The 14,477-nt window shown below is 46.3% G+C and overlaps 1 non-coding gene and 1 pseudogene across 1 annotated transcript; both read left to right on the top strand.

Moving 5' to 3' along the window:
- Nucleotides 1-14,477, top strand: part of LOC112414383 (RNA transcription, translation and transport factor protein-like) — a 29,415-nt pseudogene that overhangs the window by 14,476 nt on the left and 462 nt on the right.
- On the top strand, nt 12,933-13,039 carry LOC112414449 (U6 spliceosomal RNA). Its single transcript, XR_003006144.1, has one exon. It is a non-coding gene; the product is annotated as a U6 spliceosomal RNA (small nuclear RNA).

Raw genomic sequence — 14,477 nt, 5'->3', positions numbered from 1 at the left:
GGGGGGTGGGTGGGGGTGTGTGTCTCAGTATCTGAAGAACAACTCAAAAATATGCATCAGATCGTTATCTATATCCCTTGAGGAAGAACTAGGACTCTGTTTTATCCACTGAACTATTGTTTCTAGACTGCTTTTCCTTTTTTTCTGCATTCCCTCACCTCCCTAATTAGTAATTGCTTGATTCTGTTCTTTGGAACTCAGGGAAGTCCTAGGAGACTAAAGCCTTTTTCTACAATCAAGAAACAGGGGACACAGAGGGGCTTTTGCACCTGGGAAGGCCCCACAGAATCCTGCTCAGTTTCAATCCCTGCTTTTCTTTGATACTCCTCAATCCTGAGGGGCCTGGGGTGGGATAATAAAGGGAATACAGTTTTGAACTGAGAGGTTAATCATAAACCCAGCATGGGAACTCGGTTTTAGGGGAGCTCAGTTGCACTAGTTCTAGTCCCTGTGAGCAAAAACCAATTGCACCCGGTCAGTGCTACCTCAAAACATGCTATGTGGCGGTTTCTTCTAAAGTTAAACAGTATTTACCACATGACCCAGCCATTCCACCCCTGGTGTTACCCAGAAGAGGTTAAAGTACATGTTCACACAAGATTTATACACAAATGTACATAACAACTTTAGTTGCAATAACTAAAGACGGAAAACAACACAGATGTCTATCCGCAAGAGAATGGACGAGCTGTGGTCACGTTATGGAGTCCAAGCTTGTACTGCCCACCACACAACAGGCCAGCAAGTCAAGAGACGAGCTGTTGGGACAAGGAAGAGTGAATTTACTCAGAAAGCCAGGAGACCAAGAAGTCTAGTGTCCCAAAGAACCAGCTTACCCAAGTTAGAATTCAGGCTTATTTTATACTAAAAGGGGAGGGTGGGCTGGGGGCGTGGGGGGGAGGAGGTAGCTGGTTGCTGTGAACTTCTTGGTGCTCGAACCCTTTGTTCCTGCAGCTGTCCCTGTAGGTCAGGTCACGGTGTTCCTATAAACCTCCCACAAAACAAATGTTATTCTCTGTTCTGCAACTTTTCATGTTTATAAGAATGGAAAAGTGTTACACATTTAAAGGTCAGAGCCTTGAGGATGGGCTATCTTGTATATTTCAGGCTACAGGCAACATTCTTTCACAAAGGTGCAGAGTCAGCATGACTCAGCACAGGCAACAGAGCTCAAGGGTTAGCGCTAAAGGACTAGATCCAATATGGAGTCAGGCTTGTTCTCTGTTACAGTCACTCCATACAATAGCACCAGCAATAAAAAGGAATAAACAGGCAACCACACAGATGAATCTCAAAAACGTCATGCTGAACAAAAGACACATGCCACGAAAGTGCACATATTAGATGGTTCTATTTACATGAACTTCTAGAAAAGGCAAAATGAATCCATGGTGACAGACAGCAGATCAGTGGCTGCCTGGGCCCAGGGGTTGGGGAGGTGGGAGGATAACTGCAAAGCAGCAGGAAGAAACTTTGTGGGGGTGATGGAAAAGTTTTATATCTTAATTGTAGTGGTCATTACCCAAGTGTATATACATTGTCAAATCTCATTGAACTGTGCACTTAAAATGGGTACATTTTATTGGATGCAGATTTATCAGTAAAGTTGAGCTTTTAAAAAACTGTTCTGTTTCTGCAGGTCTCAGGTCTCTGAATACAGCACCTGGTATGTAACAACTGATAGTAGTTATTCCAGTAGCCCAAGGAAAACCATTCCCAATCCCAAATCTGGGGTGCCCTAGAGAACACCCCCCCAGAAGTCTTTCTCACCCAGGGTTGGGTTTGTGCAAGTTCAAAAGCTGATTGAAAGGGGTTTCCTAACTCAGCTCTTCCTGCAGTGGCGGAGAGCAGGCCTGAACTATTTCAGGCCCAAAGGCAACATCCTTGAGAAGTTCTATCTGAAAGGAGTGGGAGATCACCATGGCAACCTGTCCCAGGCCTAGCCCTGGCCAGCCTCCAAGGCACACAAATAAAGCCATTGGAATGTGGTGCAGGGCAAAGGGTGGGGTGGGGGGAGAAAGTTGCCAAGTTTCCATGAAAACCAATAATGTGAGGCCTGAGGCCCTGGGAGCTGTCAGGGAAGCTTGGGCCCCCACAGGATCAGCCCCAGGAAAATATAACACTGTTCACAGACAGACAGATGGACAGACTTGTACACACACCCTGCTTGGAGAACAGCAGAGCTGCTTTTTGAAAAAAGAGGCCTGATGAAATGAGAGCCCTGGCTTTAGAGCCTGACAAACAGCCCTTCCAGTGCCCAGTGATACTTCCTAGTAACCTCAGGCAAGTTTCTGAGCCAGTTATCTACTTGGCCCACTCCCTCCCCTCTTTGCCCGGAGGTCACCTTCTCCCTGAAACCTTTCCAGGTAACCTTACATCAAACTGCAGCCTCCCCTGCCCCAAACGCCTGCTCTGCTTTATTTCTCTTCATGGCACTTAGCACCACCTGACATATGAGATGTTTCACTTACTCATCTTGTTTGTTGTCTTGTTCGTGTCAGTTCCACAAGGGCGGGGATTTTCGTCTGTCCATGCTCTCACACAAATGCCTAGAACAGTGCCTGGCACATAGTAGAAGTGCACAAGGAACATGACAGAGCGTGGACTTCTCTGTACATCAGCTTTCTCATCAGCAAAATGGGGATAATTCTACCACTGTGGGGTTAATGGGAGGGTTAAAGGAGTGGGTTTAAGGCTGTGAGGTAGGTGCCCAGCCCTTAGTGGGGTTCCACTACGGCAACTCACAGTTAGAGTCTTCATTTAGTGAGGCTTAATCGTGAGCAGGTTCCTCATTACTGCCCTTCTGCACTTTGGTCCACATTTAAAAACAACTTTCCTGGGTTCTTACTTGCTACCCTGACCCGAGTCCAAGAACTTACCTGGGTCCATGTTCTGCAAAACCACTAGATATTAAAGACAATGTAATCAGAGATTTGATGCACAGAGGTATTTCTCTCTCTCTAAATATTTGTTAGGAGACTGAGCAAATGAACTAATTAATTCATAGGAAAACAAGGTCTTAAAAATGTACAGACGAGGACTTCCCTGGTGGTGCACTGGTTAAAAATTAATCTGCTAATGCAGGGGACACGGACTCGAGCCCTGGTCTGGGAAGATCCCACATGCTGCAGAGTAACTAACCCCGTGTGCCACAACTACTGGGCCTGCACTCTAGGCCCGCAAGCCACAACTACAAGCCCCTGTGTCACAACTACCGAAGCCCGCACACCTAGAGCCCGTGCTCTGCAACAAGAGAAGCCACCGCAGTGAGAAGCCCATGAACCGCGACAAATAGTAGCCCCTGCTCACCGCAGCTAGAGGAAGCCCTGAACACGCACCAGCAACGAACACCCAATGCAGCCAAAAAACTAAAATTAATTAATTAATTAAAAAAAATTTTTTTAATGTACAGACGGTTTGTACAGGCAGGAAATGTTTAACCTGTCCAAGGAGAGAACAGGTATTTCTTGCCTTCTTAGACTGTGCCAGGTGGCGTGTTAGGCACCTGACATGTCTTATATTGTTTCATCCTGTGTCAACCTTACAAGGAATGTATCCAAGAATGAACAAACTGAGGTCAGGACACTGGCCTGAGGCCGCAGAGCATTAAGTAGTGTGACAGGAGTTGAACCCAGAGCGGACAAGCCCCACAGCCTGTGTTCCTCCTGCCGCCCCACCCCACCTCCTTTGAAAATTCATTTGGTAAAAGGCCTCTTTGCCAAGCTAGGGACTTTGGATACATTCTGTTGGCAATTCTTAAAAAAAAAAAAGCAACTTATTATAAATATATGGGAACTACTAAGAAAGGAGGAATTATTTCTGCCTGAGATAAATCAGAAAAGCTACCGAGGGGAGATGGGACTGTTTCGGGACTTGTATTTCTATTTCATTTAACTCGTGTTTGCAGAGGTTATCACTGGCTTTTGGTTCCAACACATGACAATGAACAGCACTTTCTATTCATATGAGTTTTCCATCTTGTCATATTTTCAGCAGGTCATTCCTTTGGGATCTGGTACTTTTATCTATAGCCGTTTACATCACTTCATTGCCAGAATTTATCATGTTCTGGCAACGGCCACTTTCCGAGGGGCTGAAACCTCCAACTACAAACCTTTAAGAAAGCAGAGAGTGTGGAGTTTGGGGCCTGCTTGAACCAATTCTCCTGTTCAGTGACTTCACAGAGGTAGCTTGAAATTAGCCAAGATGAAAGCATTTACTCGGCAGAAACCGACAAATGCTTTAAACCGAGGCTCTTTTTTGTTTCCCCTAGAGAGCCGGTTGTTAAACATTGTACCAACACACAACTGGCTTAGCTATTGTGAAAGAGCAGAGAGAATCCTGGATAGAAGTCAGAAAACTTGAGTCTTAACCAGGTGATATGACTAACGCACTTCAACCTCAGGTAAGTCGTCTCACCTCTCGGGGCCTCAGTTCCCTTTTCTGTTAAATGGAGGGAGATTGACTAGATTCAAAAACCAGTATTGCGACCCAGCAATCCCACTACTGGGCATATACCCTGAGAAAACCATAATTCAAAAAGAGTCATGTACCAAAATGTTCATTGCAGCTCTATTTACAATAGCCAGGACATGGAAGCAACCTAAGTGTCCATCAACAGATGAATGGATAAAGAAGATGTGGCACATACATACAAGGGAATATTACTCAGCCATAAAAAGAAATGAAATTGAGTTATTTGTACTGAGGTGGATGGACCTAGAGTCTGTCACAGAGAGTGAAGTAAGTCAGAAAGAGAAAAACAAATACCGTATGTTAACACATATATATGGAATCTAAGAAAAAAAAAAAAAAAGGTCATGAAGTACCTAAGGGTAAGACGGGAATAAAGACACAGACCTACTAGAGAATGGACTTGAGGATATTGGGAGGGGGAAGGGTAAGCTGTGACAACGTGAGAGAGTGGCATGGACATATATACACTACCAAATGTAAAATAGATAGCTAGTGGGAAGTAGCCGCATAGCACAGGGAGATCAGCTAGGTGTTTGTAACCACCTAGAGGGGTGGGATAGGGAGGGTGGGAGGGAGGGAGACGCAAGAGGGAAGAGATATGGGAACATATGTATATGTATAACTGATTCACTGTTATAAAGCAGAAACTAACACACCATTGTAAAGCAATTATACTCCAATAAAGATGTTAAAAAAAAAAAAAGTATCGTTAGGCTCCCAAGTTATTCCTCAAAAAGAAAACAGTTTAGAAGTTCTTCAGGCAATCTTCAATATTAAAAAGAATGAAAGAAAGAAAAGAAAACCATGCATGAATCCCCTGATAAGACCCAATAGGTTAACTTAAGGAATAAATTGTGTTTACTGGTTAAAATCTTTCAAAATCTGAAACTCAGGGGAAAGAAATAAAAGCAGGCAGCCCTCTGCTCCCCTCAATCCAATACATTGAGCACCAGAAATGGGGCAGTCACTGCTGGTCACCGAAGCTATCATGCGGGGGAAGACACAGTCCCTGCTCCCGGGAGTTTGCAGACTAGGGAGGGAGATAGACAAGCAGGCGAACGTCGTAACAAGTAGGATCCACGCTCTGATGAAGGAAGAACCAGGCTTTAAGGGAGCACAGAGCAGGGGCACTACCAGTGTTGGGAGAGTAGAGGATGGCTTCTCGGGAGAAGAGACATCTAATGGGAATTAAAGCCCAGAAATCAAACAGGGTAGGAACACTGGGGGAATTTTGCAGGCACGGAAAGTAGCTGAAAAGCATGGGACTAGCTGATGCCGGAAAGGCACACAGGGCCTTTTGTATCAGGTAAGGGAGTTCAGAATTTATCTTTAGAGTACCGGGAAACCATTGAAACGTGTGTAAACAGGTGAGTAATTTGAACGCTACAGAGCTCATTCAGGCTGTTATGTTGGGCAGGAATGGAAAGGAAGCAACACTGGAAGCTGGGGGACCAGTTCTGAGGCTCTTGCAGCAAAACAAGAGTCTGGTGACTTGGTAGAGTGTGAATGCATTAGGGCGTGTATAAGTACCCTGAGGCTGCTGTAACAAAGTACTGTTACCGAACAGGGTTCTTGGCCTTCCCCAAGCAGTAGAAATTGTCTAGAGGCCAGACAAGAAATTCAGGCATGGTTTTGTTGGCTCCTCTGCTGCAGCAGTGGGGAGTGAGAACAAAAACAGGTTCCCTTGCTTGGTCCGTCACCAACCGTCACCGAGGGGGTGGAGAGCTTGCTTCTTATATGGGGTGAGGGTAGGGACGCAGCCAGAGGTCGGGCCAGAGGGGTGGCTTAGGTGGTGTTGTGTGCAGGGGGCATGTGCTGCTTTTGCTCCCGACACCCTGTTTTTTCTCCAGGCTCTTCAAAAGTGGCATTTGGGTTTTTCGGTCTCTTTGTATCTCTTGGGTCCAGAATTTGTCCCAACTGCCCATGCAGGCAGTTATTTTGAGTCCCATATAGTTTCTTTGTATTTTGTTGCTCAAGGAGAGGTGTGTCAGGTGCAAGCATTGCAGCACAGCAGCACAAGTATCCCAGGTCCCAGCAAAGGGTCCCAGGTCCCAGCCTGTCTCAGTACCACAAATTTGGCGGCTTAAATAACAGAAATGTATTCTCTCACAGTTCTGGAAGCTAGAAGTCCAAAATCATGGTGTCAGCAGGGCTGAGCTCCCTCTGAGACTCTGGGTAGAATCCTCCTTCCTTCGCCCTAGCATCTGGTGGGGCCATCAATCCTTGTGTTCCTTGGCTTGCAGCTGTATCTCTCCAATTTCTGCCTCTGTGTTCTCCCTGTGGGTCTTTGTCTCTTCACATCGTATTCTATAGACACCAGTTGTATTGGATTAAGGATCTACCCTGCTTCAGCATGATCTCATCTTAACTAATTACATATGCAACGAACTTATTTCCAAATAAGGTCCCATTCTGAGGTTCTGGGGACTAGGAGTTTTGTAGGGGAGGGTTTGCGGTACGCGGGCCTCTCACTGCTGTGGCCTCTCCCGTTGCGGAGCACAGGCTCCGGATGCGAAGGCTCAGCGGCCATGGCTCACAGGCCCAGCTGCTCCGCGGCATGTGGGATCTTCCCGGACCGGGGCACAAACCCATGTCCCCAGCATCGGCAGGTGGACTCTCAACCGCTGCGCCACCAGGGAAGCCCAGGACTAGAAGTTTAACACAGCTTTTAGGGGGACACAATTCAACTTGTAATAGGGAGAGATTTAAAAATTGAATCAATAAAACTAATAAATTTATTAGGTATTGGGGGAGGGGCAAATAAAGGTTAGAAGTTAAGGGTTGCATGTTGATTTCTGAGTAGATGGTGGTCAAGGGAACCATGTAGGGAACACAGGAAGGGAAGTGGATTTCAGGGAGAAAGTGATGAGTTTCATTTTGGATGTGTATCAATTTAAAAATGTGTTCCCAAGCAAAAAAACAAAAACCCAAGGCTATGGGGGTTTCCTTTTCCCATATAACAAGACCAGAGGTACGCAGTCCAGAGCTGGTACAGTTGTACCCCATTGCCATCAGGAAGCCATGCTCCTTCTGTCTTTCCAGTTGCCAACATTACCATGTAGGGCTTCACCCTCCTGCCTGTGTGTCCTGGTCACCTACAGGCTATTCCAACTCCAGCAACTACATTCCAGACCAGCAGAAGACGAAGGAGGTGAAAACACGAGGAAACTGTTAGAAAAGCAAAAACGTCCCAGAAACCCTAAGTCTGTGTGTCATCTGGCCACCTCTGCCTGCAAAGGAGACTGAAGCAGACAGTACTTTTAGCTGGCACATTGCCACCCTGAACACAATCAGGGCTCTGTTAAAAAGAGATAAAGAGAGAGTAGATTTGAGGTAGAAAACCAGCAGTTTCTGCCACAGTCCACCCTTTTGGCTAGCCAACATTCAAACACATCCTTCTTCCCATAAATAAAAAGCACTTACCCCTCCCCAAGAAATACAGCTGCAAAGTTCCATCTCGTCACCGAGAGTCGAGATGTTGCTTCCCTTGAGCAAGGATCCATAAGCTTAAAGCTGAAAGACTAGTTTCTCTCCCCAACAGTAGTGAGTTATAAATACAGTTACAGATGTAGATATAGATATAAATAGAGATAGGTATAACTTAAGTGATCACTTATACAAGTGATTGATTGATTGATCACATTTTAAAACCTCTTTGGGAAGAGGGGAGCATGGCAAACACCCAGCTGCCACTGGTCCATGGTGCTCATACAATCCCACTGGGCAGAAACAGTGAGCATTCACTGTCCTGGCAGTGGAACTCCTTGGTTAGCTCCTTAGCAGCCCTCGTTCTGGCCTCTGGAAGGATTTTCCTTGTTTGCTATTCCGTACTGAAACCAGATAGCACTTTTCAGATGGCACTTGAACCCAGTCAAAACTCAGATTGGGACTTGAACCCATGATCCCTGACTTAAGAGGGAACTTGAACCCACTGTCTTTTTTTTTTTTTTTAATACATTTATTTATTTACTTATCTTTGGCTGCGTTGGGTCTTGGTTGCTGTGCACTGGCTTTCTCTAGTTGCGCAAGCGGAAGCTACTCTTTGTTGCGGTGCGCGGGCTTCTTATTGCGGTGGCTTCTCTTTGTTGCAGAGCACGGGCTCTAGGCGTGTGGGCTTCAGTAGCTGTGTCACGTGGGCTCAGTAGTTGTGGCGCACGGGCTTAGGTGCTCCACGGCACGTGGGATCTTCCCAAACCAGGGCTCAAACCCATGTCCCCTGAATTGGCAGGCGGATTCTTAACCACTGCGCCACCAGGGAAGTCCCCCCACTGTCTTTTACTTGAAACCACTCACCTGGTGTCTGGTCTTACTGAAGCTCAGGTTCTTTGTCTCAGAGCAGAAAGAATTCAGCAAAAGGCAAAGCAGCAGGCAAAGAGTAAGTTTATTAGCACGAGACGCTTGTGAGAGATACAAGCGGGCAGGCGAGAAGGCTCTACCCCGAGGACTGAGAGGACTTTATTTTTATAAGCAAAAGAAAAGTGGGGAGGGGGAGAAGACCACCTTCTTCCTCATTTGGGTGTAGATATCAAGGCTTATGTCATTAGTTCCTCCTTAAACCCTATATGGTCTAACCAGGACTGCCATGGCACCATTTAAATCATATGTATATTAGCAGAAGGGTGGTAACATATACTAAAATCTGGTAATTCATCTCAGGTTTCAGTATAATGTCTCCTTTCACTTAGTTTTTTTCCCCTTTCACCTCTATTCCTATGTTGGCTACAGGCAGAAGTGCTACTCTTCAAGGACCATTAACTTCCTGACTTCATGTAACAAGATTCAGACCCCATATCTATTGTCCTGTGTTTCAGGTTTGTGGCTTGAGTGTGCCTGGTGCTTGAATGTGCCTGGTCTTCCTTCGAGGTAGCATAGATTGTTACTAGGTAACTGGATTCTTTTCTTGAGTGGTAATTAGCCTTCAACAGTCTCCCAAACTCCCTTAAATTTCCCTCTCTGTCTTTAGTCCCCTCGTGGAATTTTTTGTTAAAATACATTTATTTATACTACTCTATCCCTATCCCTGCAACTGCACCTGATTCGGGCACTGGGAAGAATACCCTTCCTGGAGGCTGTCAAGCTTCAGCAGACACTGCTGCTCACATAGATCAGGTCCCATCAATGCCTTAGGGGTTTCACAGGCTGTACTGAACAGCCTGGGGGATTCTTTGATAATCCAAACCTTCAAGATCTTAGCAGGCTTCCTCTATTTGTTTCAGTTCTATGAATAACCCTCATCAAAAGATCTTGCCCAGCTCTTTTCCAGAGCTGAAAATTGGCAGAATATGCCAACCCCAAATATGCTACTTTGCCATAAGGATTATTTTGAGCTAAAGACATTTGAAAAGCAGCAGGTACAGGAAGGACACTCTGACCACCTGTGCCCACCCCGTACCCACTGCACTTTTCTTCCTGAAAGCAGGAGATAAATAACTCCCTAGTGCAAGATGCCAGGAGGAAAGACACATTCTTACCACCAGAGATGGGGGGTGGAAGCAGGAGAAATCTTACAAACAGACCTTTTTAAAACAACTCATCCTACCTAGGTCTCCCCATATGTTTTACTTTTCCACAGTTGTTCCTCTTTGTGGTCTTCATTTTCCTATGGAAAATGTCCACACAAAAATCCATATGCTTTTCTCCTATTAATCTTAGTCAATTTAATTCTCAGGCCCAGCCAGGGACCCTGCAAGAATAGAGATGCAATTCTGCCTCCCCTATAGATTGAAGTCTGAAGACTTGATTTTTTACCTCTGTATTCTGCCAACCTACTTCTCGCTTAAAGGTCTTTGTCTTGAGACAATTCAAAATGAAAGATGGGGGAGGGCTGGAGTGGGGAGGAAACGCCCGATGCCCTCTTTGCTGGTAGACCTACTCCCTTGAACTGGCACATACTCCTTAATGGAAAATGTCTTTTGGAGGACTTTGCCAAAAGGGGCAGGAAATCAGTACACAGCAACCTTCTAAATGTTTTCTACCATTTCCGCTAGCCCTGATTGGCATGGCTCTGACCCAACATGTAGCAAAAAACAGTTTGATCGGATGCCACTGCGTAACAAAGCTCACCAGCTTTCCAGGCTGCAGCCGTTGGGACCTCATTAACTACCATTCTCCTCCACTCAGTCAATCCCACAGACTAGGGCCTGTGACATCCAGAAACCACCTTAAAATACGAAAGTCTACATGCATCAGGGTTCTTAATTGTAAGCAACAGAAGCTGATCCTGGCTGATTACAGAGAAAATAAATGTATTTAAAATAATCTCAATAGCCCACAGAATCTGTGTGAAACTGAAGAAACTGGCTCAAGATTAAGCTTCCAAGAAAAGGACTGAAAACCGAAAACCTGGCCTGATGAAGAAACCGCTGCTCCTGCTACTGCAGTTGCCACCATGATGTGCTAATGCCGCCATCTGCATTTCGACCAGAATCTCCATTTGACTATAACCACCGCTACACCAGTGATGCTATCACTTGTGCATCAAGAGCTCAGCTCAACTTGAAAATGCTGTATCCCTGAAAGCAATTCACCTCTGCCGCTGCCAGGAAAATGGTTTCCACGCCAAGCCTCCTTCCTCAGATTGTGCCATTCTGAATCAAAGTTTCATATGGGCGAGTCCCATTGGTGGAGAATGGCTCACAGGGCCTAAGCCTGACCACAAAAGAGACTGGGAAACACCTTTCTGAGGAAAAGGGACCGATGAGGCTGGAATTTCCCCCAAACAGAGCAAAAAGTACTGAGAATCCAGAAAACATAGCTATGTGGGGCATTCAAGTGGAGCAATCTGGTAGATGATGACTACCTGGGCTTGGGAGCATAGAGGTGGTATTACGGTTTGAACTGTGTCTCACCAAAATTTATATGTTGATATCCTCCTCTCCATTACCTCAGAATGTGCCTTTACTTGGAGATAGGGTCTTTCCACCGGTAATCAAGGTAAAAAGAGATCATAAAAATTGGCCCTAATCCAACATGTCTGGTGTCCCTCTAAAATGGGGAAATTTGGACACAGAGAGAATGCCATGTAAAGATAAAGGCAGCAAGCCAAGAAACATCAAAGATTGCCAGAAAACCATTAGAAGCTAGGAGAGACGGAGGGAACAGGTTTTTTCCTCACAGGCCTCAGAAGGAGCCAACACCACCACACCCTGATCTAGGACTTCCAGACAGCAGTGAGCAGTCCCAAAGAGAGAGATTAGTTCCCTGCCCAGGAATTGAACCTGGGTAGCCTGGATGAAAACCAGGAATCTTAACCAGTAGACCACCAGGGGCTAGAGGCTGGAAGTAAAGTGGCCCTGGCTCTTGCCCCGGTTTGAAAGCAAGAATGTTTTAAGGAGGCAGAAACTGTACAAAGGAGTACAAAGTTTATTATTGGAGACACAGCACAACAGGTGGGAGAGCACACAGAGAGTGTTTGACTGAAGCAAGGCTGAAATACACTTCCAGAGAGAGAGGGTGTGGGCCTCCTTCCTAATGAGCACAGTAAAGAGGTGATTTAAATCACTTGTATAGGGCAGTCCTTCTGGGGCTTTGTTTACCTTGGACCAATTATCTTTTCTTTTTTCACACCTGACTGGGCCTAGGATCCTCCCCAACATGTGTGCTCAACTTTTTGACAGCAGAGGCCTGTGACGGTATGTCCACCCTTATTATGGGGTGGCACCCCCTCCTTTTTGACCCCCAAGGAGTCGTCCTGCTCCTCTGCAGTCGGGGAAGTTTCCCTGACCTCAGCAGTGGTCATCTTCCTTCTTTATTCCAGCAGAGCTCAGCTTCTGCCGCTAGCTTTGTCCTTGGAGTGTCTGGGGGAAAACAAAGCTTCAGTTTTAGTTCACTTGACAAACACGAGCTCTCCAGACCAGGAGCCCATCTACCTCCTACCTCAGAAGGGCAAGGAAGGGGAGCGAGGGCTAATACCTGGGGACATATTAAAGGGAAAGCATCTCTTCCTCCATGAGAAGAGGAAAAGCCAGATGCAGGTGAGATGAGGATTCCTGGGCAATGACCTATTTGAGGAAGCATTCTCAGGAATGACCTGAAGGGGAGCGGGAAAAGAAAGCAGGAAGGGAAGGGGGCCAAGCACGAATGCCATGACAGCAAAGTGCCATGAAGAGCACCCAGACTTGGGTGCATTCCCCCGGGGAGCTCTCACAGCTCAGTCATCCCAGTCATCGGGCAAGTTTGCAGGGGTATTTATACTCCCGATTCAGGCAGCCTGAGGGCAGTCCTCAGACAAGAGACACAGGTGCTGGCTGTGGGGAGTGAAGGCACATGGGGGTGCTAGTGTGCCCCCAGACAGCGAAGGAATCCAAGGGGACATGGGCAGAGCTCGGGCAGCCTCTGCTATACAGCTGTGGGTTGGCAGGACAACAAGAGAGTAACACATGAAAAGTTCTATATCCCCTTCTATTCTATAGGGAAGACATTTGAGGAGAATGCGGAAGGTTTAAAGTATGAAAGAGATGCTCGCTTCAGCAGCACATATACTAAAATTGGAACGATACAGAGAAGATTAGCATGGCCCCTGCGCAAGGATGACACTCAAATTCATGAAGCGTTCCATATTTTTGGGAAGCAGATTCGTGAAGCGTTCCATATTTTGGGGAAGCAGCCGTATAGCACAGGGAGATCAGCTCGGGGCTTAGTGACCACCTAGAGGGGTGGGATAGGATGGTGGGAGGGAGACGCAAGAGGGAGGAGATATGGGGATATATGAACATGTATAGCTGATTCCCTTTGTTATAAAGCAGAAACTAACACACCCTTGTAAAGCAATTATACTCCAATAAAGATGTTAAAAATAAATAAATAAATAATTAAGTATGAAAGAGAAAGCTGATCAGGAAGGTACAGAAAGATTGCCAGGCAACAGTGAAGTCCCAGTTGAGAGAGAGACCATGACATTGTTATGGCACAAACACCAACAGCATCCAGGTATAACAGGACGGTGGGGCAAAAGAGGAGTGATTGGCAAAGACGTGGTAAAGGCATTCGATTTTCCTGGGCAGGAAAGGAACTTAGAACCTTAGAACTGAATAGAAAGGGAGACAATGGAGAGGCCAGGGGCTTGGCAGTTTTAACAAATTTGAAGAACAGGTATTGTGGGAGCAACTGGGTTAAAAAAATGTGGAAGGATGAGAGGGTGTGGTCCCAGATTTAAGAAACAATGATGCAAGGTCCAGGCTGTGGCCGTTACGGTGGGTACCTAAGGTGGAACAGAGGGGAAGGTCACTGGAGTTGAGGAGGTCAAAGAACCAACAGGCTGCTCTCACCACGTTGCTGGTGCCTGAATCACCCACTCCTCTTCCCCTCTCCTCTCCTGGCTGAAGCCTGGGGGACCACAGCCAGAAGCTGGGACCACCGCAATCCTGCCAACTACAGTGCAAAGATGAAACAGAATTTAGAAACAATTGTTTGGCTCGAAGACCAGAAAACCAGACACTATGAGATTAAAGACAGAAATAATTTAAGAAACGTTCACAGCAGTGACTGACCCAAGTTCTTTGAAAGGTATCTCAGCGCCATGAACTGGTTTTTCAAGATCACCAAGTAGCAGTTGGCTGGCTTCTTGATTTAGCTGTTGACTATGGAGGTAATGCTGAAAAATATAAAGACTTGGGACCTGGTGGTGCAAAACATGCAGACACTGCAACTAAAAATGCAGAGCCATTGATCAGTTTGGATGTAAATAATCCTGCTAGGAAGGCTGGGGTAAAGGCTTTGCTAACCTCCTTTGGGTTCAGTGTCACAGTGATTACCTGGTAACAAGGTAACGAGGTTAAAAAAAAGGCAATTCTTGGGGCTTCCCTGGTGGCACAGTGGTTGAGAGTCCGCCTGCCAATGCAGGGGACACGGGTTCGTGCCCCGGTCCGCGAAGATCCCACATGCCGCGGAGCGGCTGGGCCCGTGAGCCATGGCTGCTGAGCTTGCGTGTCCGGAGCCTGTGCTCCGCAACGGGAGAGGCCACAACAGTGAGAGGCCCGTGTACCGCTAAAAAAAAAAAAAAA

The sequence above is a fragment of the Neophocaena asiaeorientalis genome, unplaced genomic scaffold (genome assembly GCF_003031525.2).
Source record: "Neophocaena asiaeorientalis asiaeorientalis breed wild unplaced genomic scaffold, Neophocaena_asiaeorientalis_V1.1 scaffold79, whole genome shotgun sequence".
NCBI classification, from domain to species: domain Eukaryota; kingdom Metazoa; phylum Chordata; class Mammalia; order Artiodactyla; family Phocoenidae; genus Neophocaena; species Neophocaena asiaeorientalis.
Note: the sequence above shows the minus strand (reverse complement) of the source record. Positions and strands in the feature narration are given on the sequence as shown.